This window comes from Hyperoodon ampullatus (genome assembly GCF_949752795.1).
Source record: "Hyperoodon ampullatus genome assembly, chromosome: 11".
NCBI classification, from domain to species: domain Eukaryota; kingdom Metazoa; phylum Chordata; class Mammalia; order Artiodactyla; family Ziphiidae; genus Hyperoodon; species Hyperoodon ampullatus.
In genome coordinates this window covers 55034175-55045127 of record NC_136924.1, presented here as the reverse complement: position 1 = coordinate 55045127, position 10953 = coordinate 55034175, and positions in this window count along the sequence as shown.

Here is a 10953-nt window from a genome sequence, read left to right as displayed (position 1 = left end):
GAGTTCTGTGCTTCTAAATTGGTTTCTCCAATTCAAGATGTGCTACCACTCCTACACCTGAAAGTCTCTGCAACAGGGTGGTAATATCAAGGATTTCACTCTAGAAATCTCTATGGGGTGTGGGGGGGGGGAGCACATTGGTCTGGAAAAACAGAAGAGCTGGATTCTGAAACTGGTCTGTTAACTTCACCTTAACCAAGATTTTTTGTTTTCAGATGTACAACCTAATTTTTTTAAAAATTTTTATTGGAGTATAGTTTACTTACAATGTTGTGTTTCAGGTGTATAGCAAAGTGAATCAGTTACACATACATCCACTCTTAGATCAACCAGTGTTGAAATCCAGGTCAGGGGGCTTGAGAAAATGTAAATTCAGATGAGAGTGGTTTTGCTAATCTAGATCTTTAAGTTATTGGGTAATTACAAGTTAGGTATGGGAAGTAGTTTTTAATATGCTACAAATACTGCTGTTTAAAGAGGCCTGCTTACCTATCAGTGGAACAAAAAATTAGTGACCCTTGAACAGGTAAACATCAGGCTGGAGAATATTTGAGCAGGAAGATGTAAAAGCTGTTTCCCACCTGTAGGGAGGATGGGAGAAGAAAAGTTGCAGGATCAGAATGCTAGTGATCAAAAATCCTAGTATAGAAAAAAATGGGGAGTAAGCTATGTGCATGTGTGGGAAAGCGGCTGAGTGGCTGCTTTACAAGGGATGAAATGGCAACATTTGCAAAGGTTAGGATAAAAGTTTACAATTTATAGCACTTGGCGTAGTTCACATTCTTTCCGGTATATAGTTTGGCTACATCTAAAGTTGACTGTAGAGATAGGTTAAATCCTCTGCATCTCATTTGCCTCCAAGAAGATGTACATTTCAAATTCAGGAAGCACAGGGATTATTAAGGTCTGAAGACATTGATGTTTTGGTTTAAGAGTAGAGAAGACCAAAATTTTATCAGTTTTTTCCCTAGTCCATAAATCCTATAGACTTAAAAAATAGCTGTCCTCAACTGAAAAAATCAGTCTATAGACATTTCAGAGAGAAAGCTCAGTTGGGTGGCACAGCAACACTCATATAGCCAGATACCACAGGTCCCAGGGGAAGGCAGATCCCAGGGCTTTAAAGCACTGAGGGGAACCCTAATGGAATTAGTGACCAAATGCAGATAGGATTTTGAGTTACTGTTGAACTCTCGGAGAACGACCATCTTGAGAGATGACTAAAGAACCTTTGGAAAGTCACTGTTCTTTTCTGCAATATAAGAGGGAAAGATAACTAGGCTGGAGCCCGGGAAATGAAAATAGAGTTTTTCAGGAAAAGCACACACTAGGTATCCAGTGTGCCATGGTGCTTTTTTTTAGGAGTTCTGAGGCGCAAGGCAGGGGCAGGATAGAGAAGAAGCCAGGGTTTCAACTATAATGTTTTATTTTTTGTTTTTGTTTGGGGGGAGGGGTGTTTGTATTTTTAAGAAAAGATCTGTAGTAAATAAAGCGTTAGGACTGATGGGTGGTAGGTACATAGGTGTTTGCAATGCCGTTATCTATTGCCCAAAAACTTTGTGGCTTAATGTATGTGTATTAAAAAAACCTATATTTTTGTATATAAAACCTCATGCAGTTTCTGAGGGTCAGGAATTCAGGAGCACCTTAGCTGGATGGTCGTGACTCAGGATTTCTCATAAGGTTTCAGTAAAGATGTTGACTGAGGGTGCAGTTATCTGAATGCTTGATTGGAGCTGGAGGTTTCATTTCCAAGGTGGTTCACTCACATGCCTGGCAAGTTGGTGCTGGTTGTTGGCAGGTGGCCTTAGTTCTTCACCACGTGGACCTCTCCATAAGGCTGCTTGAGTGTCCTCACGACATGGGAGCAGTCTTCCCCCAGAGTGAGCTAAGAGAAGGTAAATTGAATACCACAAAGCCTTATGACCTAACCTCGAAAGTCACACTCATTTCTACAATATCCTATTCGTTACACATGTCAGTCCTATTCAATGTGGGAGGAGACTATACAATGATAGGCAAGGATCAGTGGGAGTTATATACAAAACCCTAAGGGTTAATGTTTCTATCAAATAGAGTACCAATTATATTAGCCTTTTTTCCTGTATGCTTGAAATATTTCATTTTTTAAAAGAGAGGAAACCTATAGTTTAGAGGGAAGGGATTTTCCATTTTCTACAATTCAAACTCCCAATTTCAGTGTCTTTGGTTGCTTTTTAGAACAGACACCTCCTATCTACACTCCTAAACTATCCAGTCCCCTTTATACCCAGTTATTTGGTTGTAGATCTGACTTGCTGCTCAAATTCAGTATTTCCCTCTGTCCCCTCTGTTCCCAATCTTATAGGTCAAGACGATAACTAGCAGGTACTAGTAGTCAAAGCCTTTGGTAATATGAGATACTAAGTGTGGGACATGGAGGTGGGAAATGGCTATACTGAAATGCTGAGGCAACCAGGAAATGCCATCAAGCATTCCTTTGGTGGGGGGATTGGGAGTCTTATTATCTACATCTCTCCCCCAGCAGCAATCACAGTGCCTGGTAAGGTTTAGGGCTCACAGAGTGCTTTAATGGAAGTAAAAATAAATAATGATAATTTATTTCACTCAAGCCAGATTCTTTATTGCTCTTTTTAATGTAAACAGCAAACTCTAGGGGTTTGTAAAACACATTCACTTTCTTTCCAGGCCCAAGTGTCTTTTAGCACCCTCTGAGAAATTGAGCCTCAGGGTAGAGAGGCCTTGGAAACAGATTGCCTGAGACACTTGATTCCTTGTTCTGTCACTAGTCGGGCTCTCTGAACCTTCCGGGCCTATTTCCCCTTTTGCACTATAGAGTTCCATCCTGTCTTTCTCCAGGCGTGTGGGGAGTTGAGGGGTGGCAAATAGGGCAATCAAGTCTGGAAGGACTTGTAAGTTTAGAGTTGTGTGTCCAAGCTTGGGAAGTGAGGGGCAGGGTACCCCAGGACCTGACAGCTCTGCTCAGCAGGACACCAGAGCCACTGCCAAGGAAGAATGAACCATTTATTTAGAAGAGAAATAGAAATAAATAAAGCCCAAGAAGGGTTTACTTAGAGATGGCGAAGGTGATGATACTGATAATAATGATTATTAACCTTAACAACATCAACAGCTTCAATTTACACCCACCCACATTTAAAACATTTTTAAAATTAATTTATAATTATTTATTTATTTTTGGTTGCATTGGGTCTTCATTGCTACGTGTGCGCTTTCTCTAGTTGTGTCGAGCAGGGGCTGCTCTTCGTTGTGGTGCGCGGGCTTCTCATTGCGGTGGCTTCTCTTGGTGCGGAGCACAGGCTCTAGGCGCGTGGGCTTCAGTAGTTGTGGCATGCGGGTTCAGTAGTTGTGGCTTTCAGACTCTAGAGCACAGGCTCAGTAGGTGTGGTGCACAGGCTTAGATGCTCTACGGCATGTGGGCTCTTCCCAGACCAGGGCTCGAACCCATGTCGCCTGCATTGGCAGGCAGATTCTTAACCATTGCGCCACTAGGGAAGTCCACATTTTACAAAATTTTAACACCATAATATAATGCTTAAATGCCTTCACAACCCAGCATTCTCAACCTCACTGAGGTGACCTTAAAATGGGAGGAGCCCACTTCTTCATTTTTTACAGAGGACAGATTCAGTTGGTAGGGAAGAAGGGAAGTGATACCACAGCCCTGGTCCTACCTTGTAGGACCAGGTTCCTTAAATATTGCCTGCCAAAAAGTCACAAGAAATAGGGGTCTTTTAGCCCTATGGAGGACCAGGGCTATGATTTAGGGACATGCTCAGATTAAGAGTTTGAGGGAGGGAGGAGAGATATGCCATTTTCCCCTCCCAGTCCCATCAAATTCCTGGCAAATTCCTTAATGCCCTGCAGATGGCACCACTGACAAGGAGTTCTCTGCCCAGAAAAGTCAAGCTCAGATTTGTGAACTCTGCTCTCCCTGTCACTTTGGAGCTGAGCCTAAAAGCTACACCACAAACAGGAAGTGACTGACCTGGCATTCCTGGCATTCAAGGGCTTGTCACTTTTTGTTCTGTCCATTCCTGGAGGCAGCTGAGCTTCCTGCTAGGTCACTGTGAATCTGTCAGCCACAGGAATCCCCACACTGTTGGAGCTCTTGACTTCAGCTCCTGCCTATAGGGTGCTTCCCAGGGTGGAATGAGTTTAAAAATATGGCCTTGGGGTCAACATGTAATAATGGAGGAGCATGTTGCCAGATCAAACTGAACTCAATACTGATACAAAATTAATAACCACCTGATGACGTGAACACCATCATGTAGATACTGATATCACTGTGTTTCAGGGGCCAGCTTCTTCCTCTCTGCCAAAATAAATACCCTACCCCACCCACCCATCCCTCAACTGACCAACCCATCTCCCAACTGACTACTATATGTTACTGTGTCCAGCAGTGATGGAATCAAGCCCATCACCTCATTCCTGGGGCCTTCGAACGCTCTTCTCTTCTCTCTGCCTTTTACCTTTTACAACCATAACTCATCCCACCACTTTTGCCCAGTTAACTCATACTCTCTTCCTTTGATGATGAAATCCCAAGTGTCTCCTATTCAAGGCCTTGAAGGCTAGGTAAGACTAGGTCAGATTCTCCATTATATATTTTCATAGTCTAAGAATTAATTTTGAGCAAAAGCAGATTCATACTTTTAACTCTGAAAGCTAGAGATGACTGTCCCTATGCTACCTTCCTTTTTTCCCCAGGCCCAAAGATCTAAGATGCCTCAGGAAGACACTATAGGGTGGACAGTGATATCAAATGGAGGTAGAAGGGGAAAGCTGCTGTTCTGTTCTAAAGGTTCTTCATAAATAATATCCTTCAGGGACTTCCCTGGTGGTCCAGTGGCTAAGACAGCATGCTCCCAATGCAGGGGGCCTGGGTTTGATCCCTGGTCAGAGAAGTAGATCCCACATGCCACAAATAAGAGTTTGCATGCCGCAACTAAAAGACCCCACGTGCTTCAACAAAGATCCCACATGATGCAACTTAGACCCAGGGCAGCCAAATAAACATTAAAAAAAAAAAGTCCTTCAGCCTCTCTCTGGCCCAGCTTTAAGGTCTCAGCTCTAATGTCTCATGATACTAGCATGCAGGAACTTCTACTGGCTCACATTGATCAAATGCATGTGTGCCATGAGTGAAGGTGTGACCCAGCTGCCAGAACAGGCTGATGTCACCTTAGACATTCCTTCTATACAACACTGTGTAAAGCTAGGCAAGTGAGCGTTCCCACTATCCTCTTCACTGGTCACCCTACTATGCAAATTGTTACCCAGTTCTGGGCACCTCAAGAAGGATGTGGACAGACAAGCGAGTTTCCTCCAAGGGGTAAGTAGAATGGCAAGGGGTACTGGGTAAAGCAACTCAGAGAAATGAGGATGTTTAGATTACAAAAGAAACCCATGAAGAGTTGCTGTCCAGAAATGGCAGCAGACTCATTCCTTAAAACCCAGAGGGCACAGTAAAGCATGAGGAAGAACACTGCAGCTCACTCTGTAATAATTAGCTAGGCCCAACTATGGACCACAGCGCCATCCATGTCATGAAGGACAAACAGGCAGAACTGAAGACTTCTAGTATCCTTCTAAGATTCCCAGAGTCTAAGATTTCACAAATTTTTCTGGTGTCTCAAGCCAATCTTTAATTATGACTATTCTCTCAAGTATTTTTGGAGAAGTCAGAGATAGGTAGGAACAAAGGAACAGAATCTCTCAAAACATGTTTCTTAAACGCTTTCCCTCACCCCTGCCAACAACAAAAACAACAAAAGTTCTCAGACCCAGAGAGGCCTTGCCTAATGGGAACCTCTGGTTTTCTGGCTTCCCTGGCAATCTAGACAAGAGGGCAATTCCAAAGTTGCTGGTCTATTTCTAGGAATTAGTCCAATTTCCATCAGAGATAAGGGAGAAGGTTTATAGCCTGTCTTAGTTTGGACTGCTATAACAAAATACCATAGATCAGATAGTGTAAACAACAAACATTTATTTCTCAAAGATTTGGAGACTGGTAAATCCAAGATCAAGGTGCTAGCAGATTCAGTGTCAAGTGAGAGCCCTCTTCCTGGCTTGCAGATGGCTGGCGGTCTTCTTGCTGCATCCTCATGTGGAGAAGAAGAAAATCTTTACTCCCTTCCTCTTCTTATAAAGATGATAATCCCAGGACTTCCCTCATGGTCCAGTGTTTAAGACTCCACACTCCCAATGCAGGGGGCATGGGTTCAAGCCCTGGTGGGAGATCCTGCAGCAGTGCCCCCCCCCAAAAAAGAAAAAAGATAATCCCATCATGAGGGCTGTATCTCTTGACCTCATCTAAACCTGATTACCTCCCAAAGGCCTCACCTCCTAATACATCACATTGAGGGTTAGAGTTTTAACATATAAATTTTGGGGAGACATATTCAGTCCATGGTATTCTTAGAGTGAGCAGGAATTTTTCCGTATTTATTGTGTTTTCTGTGGGAAAATTAGGACATGTAGGTAAGCAAAGAGAAAATGAAAATAACCTATAATCTGAATGAAAAGTTTTTGAAGTATTCATTTAAAGAAAAGAGCAACTTTTCCTAATGCCCCTTTCTGTCCCTCTCCCATCCCAGTCACCTCTGGGATGGGTGGCCCTGGGCCTTCTGTCTGCTCCTCTCAAAGTGCTGTTCAGCAATAAGTCTTCATCATTTGGAAGCTCAAAGGTAGCTCCACAGGAAGGAGCAGAACATTGAGCCCTCTAGATACAAATGGAAGGTACCAGGGTTCTTGAGGATACTGAAGTTCAAGTTTAGCCTTCTATTACACTAAGTATCTAAGCAGTAGAGTAATGAAGGGAATACAGAACTAGGGGTGTATATCTACTAAGAGGCAACTGCAGAATATTGGGAAAAAAGGAGGCTTTGGAGTCATGGAGACCAAGTTCAAATCCCAGTTACACAACTTACTATTGTAGGTCCTTGTACAAGATACTTAATCTCTTTGAACTGTTTCCTCATCTATTAAAAAAAATAAAGTCTATTTTGTAGGATTCTTGTGACACCAAATAAACTAATCTTTGTAAAGTATCTGTTAATGCTTAGCACTTAGAGGAGGCTCAGTCTGGATTAGTTCCCTTCCCTGTGTTGCTTGAGGACATTGAAATTTACTCTCCACAGTCAAGATGGCCCCTTCCCTACTAAGAATAGGTAATTTATCTCCTGGACAGATCAAATCCACAAACATTGTTTCAAGTGTTCACTGGGAGAGCTGCACTGGGTTAAGAACTGGTGTTGGAATGAAAGGGGTGAATTAGAAGCCAAATACAGGTTTCCAACTCTCTAAGGGGAGAGGAAAGGAGAAAACACATAAATGGAGGTAAAGTTAAACAACACAAAAGATTTAAATAACATCTCAAGGTAATGAATGGTCCGAGACAGTGCATATATGTCTAACTGGTCACTGAACTATACAACTGGACGTTGCTTCGGGAGTTTAGAAAAGGGGGAAATCCCTTCAAGAAAAGATGGAAGAAAAGATATTTGGGTTGAGGCTTGGAAGTAGATAGGATTTGGACAAAGGGATATTTGGTAAGTTTATTATTATTATTATTTACTTATTCAGATTGATTTCAATCTATTTTGTTAACCAGATTGTCTTTTTAAATTTATTTTTTATACAGCAGGTTATTATCTATTTTATACATATTAGTGTATACATGTCAGTCCCAATCTCTCAATTCATCCCACCACCACCACCACCACCACCACCACCACCACCACCATCTCCCCTTAGTGTCCATATGTTTGTTCTCTACATCTGTGTCTCTATTTCTGCCTTGCAAACCGGTTCATCTGTACCATTTTTCTAGATTCCACATATATGCGTTAATATGCAATATTTGTTTTTCTATTTCTGACTTACTGCACTCTGTATGACAGTCTCTAGGTCCATCCACATCTCTACAAATGACCCAATTTTGTTCCTTTTTATGGCTGAGTAATATTTCATTGTATATATATGTACTACATCTTCTTTATCCATTCATCTGTTGATGGTCATTTAGGTTGCTTGCATGACCTGGCTATTGTAAATAGTGCTGCAGTGAACATTGGGGTGCATGTATCTTTTTGAATTATGGTTTTCTCTCGGTATATGCCCAGTAGTGGGATTGCTGGATTATATGGTAATTCTATTTTTAGTTTTTTAAGGAACCTCCATACTGTTCTCCATAGTGGCTGTATCAATTTACATTCCCACCAACAGTGCAAGAGGGTTCCCTTTTCTCCACACCCTCTCCAGCATTTGTTATTTGTAGATTTTCTGATGGTGCCCATTCTAACTGGTGTGAGGTGATACCTCATTGTAGTTTTGATTTGCATTTCTCTAATAATTAGTGATGTTGAGCAGCTTTTCATGTGCCTCTTGGCCATCTGTATGTCTTCTTTGGAGAAATGTCTATTTAGGTCTTCTGCCCATTTTTTGATTGGGTTGTTTGTTTTTTAATATTGAGCTGCATGAGCTGTTTATATATTTTGGAGATTAATCCTTTGTCCGTTGATTCGTTGGCAAATATTTTCTCCTATTCTGCGGGTTGTCTTTTCATCTTGTTTATAGTTTCCTTTGCTGTGCAAAAGCTTTTAAGTTTCATTAGGTCCCATTTGTGTATTTTTGTTTTTATTTCCATTACTCTAGGAGGTGGGTCAAAAAAGATCTTGCTGTGATTTATGTCAAAGAGTGTTCTTCCTATGTTTTCCTCTAAGAGTTTTATAGTGTCCAGTCTTGCATTTAGGTCTTTAATCCATTTTGAGTTTATTTTTGTGTATGGTGTTAGGGAGTGTTCTAATTTCATTCTTTTACATGTAGCTGTCCAGTTTTCCCAGCACCACTTATTGAAGAGACTGTCTTTTCTCCATCATATATCCTTGCCTCCTTTGTCATAGATTAGTTGACCATAGGTGTGTGGGTTTATCTCTGGGCTTTCTATCCTGTTCCATTGATCTATATTTCTGTTTATGTGCCAGTACCATATTGTCTTGATTACTGTAGCTTTGTAGTATAGTCTGAAGTCAGGGAGTCTGATTCCTCCAGCTCCATTTTTTTCCCTCAAGACTGCTTTGGCTATTCGGGGTCTTTTGTGTCTCCATACAAATTTTAAGATTTTTTTGTTCTAGTTTTGTAAAAAATGCCATTTGATAGGGATTGCATTGAATTTGTAGATTGCTTTGGGTAGTATAGTCATTTTCACAGTATTTGTCCTTCCAATCCAAGAACATGGTATATCTCTCCATCTGTTTGTGTCATCTTTGATTTCTTTCATCAGGGTCTTATAGTTTTCTGAGTACAGGTCTTTTACCTCCTTAGGTAGGTTTATTCCTAGGTATTTTATTCTTTTTGTTGCAATGGTGAATGGGATTGTTTCCTTAATTTCTCTTTCTGATCTTTCGTTGTTAGTGTATAGGAATGCAAGGGATTTCTGTGCATTAATTTTGTATCCTGCAACTTTACGAGATTTGGTAAGTTTAAAAAGAGAATGTGTAGTGTCTTTTTGCATAGTGTTCTGAGTGGTAATTTAGTAAACAAAAGCTTTCACCAATTCTAAACACAGGCAATGGAAAAAAGTTATTGTGCTTCCAATGGATTTGTAAACAAGGACTCAAGGACCTGTGGGCAAATAAATCAGATTGCTGCTGGGTTCAAAACTACTTTCTCAAGGGAAGTCTTCTGGATTCTTTCTCTCAGTTCTGAGCTCAAGTTTGTCTTATACTATGAGGTTTCCAGTTTATTTGTTTATTGATATTTTGCCTCTTAAAGTTCACTTCAGTTGTACATTCTGGATGATGATAAGTCTCTAAGCAGAGTTTATGTTAGCCAACTGTTGAAAGAATCAGATGTAATAGTCTGTGACTTGGGTGATGTCACAGCACCTTGTAAACTGTAAAGGACCGTGAGCATTAGATTCATAGATTTGGAAGTAATCTTAAGGGTGTTCTAGTTTTGCAAATGAGATCAAGCATAGCCCAGGATGACAGTGCTAGAACCAGAATCCAGCTCTTCTGATAATTAGCAATGCCTGCCATCTTTCTCACTACATTTACCAATATTTGAGCACCTACATGAATTAGGCATGGGGCTAAGAGCTAAGGAAGTAACCACATTCAAAACAAATATGATTATTTCCCTTTAGGAGCCTATACGGGGGAAACAAACAAATGCAAACAAATTAAATTATGGCAACTTGTGATAAATGAAATTACAAAAATAGGTTGCTTTAGATAAGGCAGTGGGGTAACATTTAAGCTCAAACCTGAAGGAGACCAGAGCCAACCAAAAGTGAATAGGGAAGAAGCAGGGGAAGGGGAGAGCCCTTCCAGGCAGAGGAAACAGCAAGTGCAGAGCCCTGGGGAAGGAAAGAGCTTCGCAGGGTCCACCAGGAACTGACCAAAGGTCAGGATGAAGATGATGCCAAGTTGAAGCAGTGCTAGCTCACAGGTCACAAAATCAAATGCACAGCTGGGCTGACAAGGGCATATTTGTTCAAATTTATTAAAGATTCTGTGAGCCAAACAAAACACAGCATGTCTAATGCAGCCCAGAGGCCACCATTTGGTAACTCCTGAGGAACTTTTTTTTTTTTTTTTTTTTGGCAGCGCCTCGAGGCTTGTGGAATCTTAGTTTCCAGACCAGGGATTGAATCTGGGCCCTCGGCAGTGAAAGTGTCGAGTTCTAACCACTTGGACCGCTGGGGAATTCCCAGGGCTTGGTATTCTTACTTTAAGGCAGGTGAATTTCTAAGTGCAAATGGATTGCTTTTGAGGGATTTTGAGCAGGGACAGATCTTATTTGTGTTTTAACAAGATCGTTAAAGTACTTTGGCTTGAGATAAAGGTAAGATTTAAGCACCAGGGTCATGCAATAGGCCCAAGCCACCTCCCTGTGCTCTCCTTTCCTTCCCTGCAATAG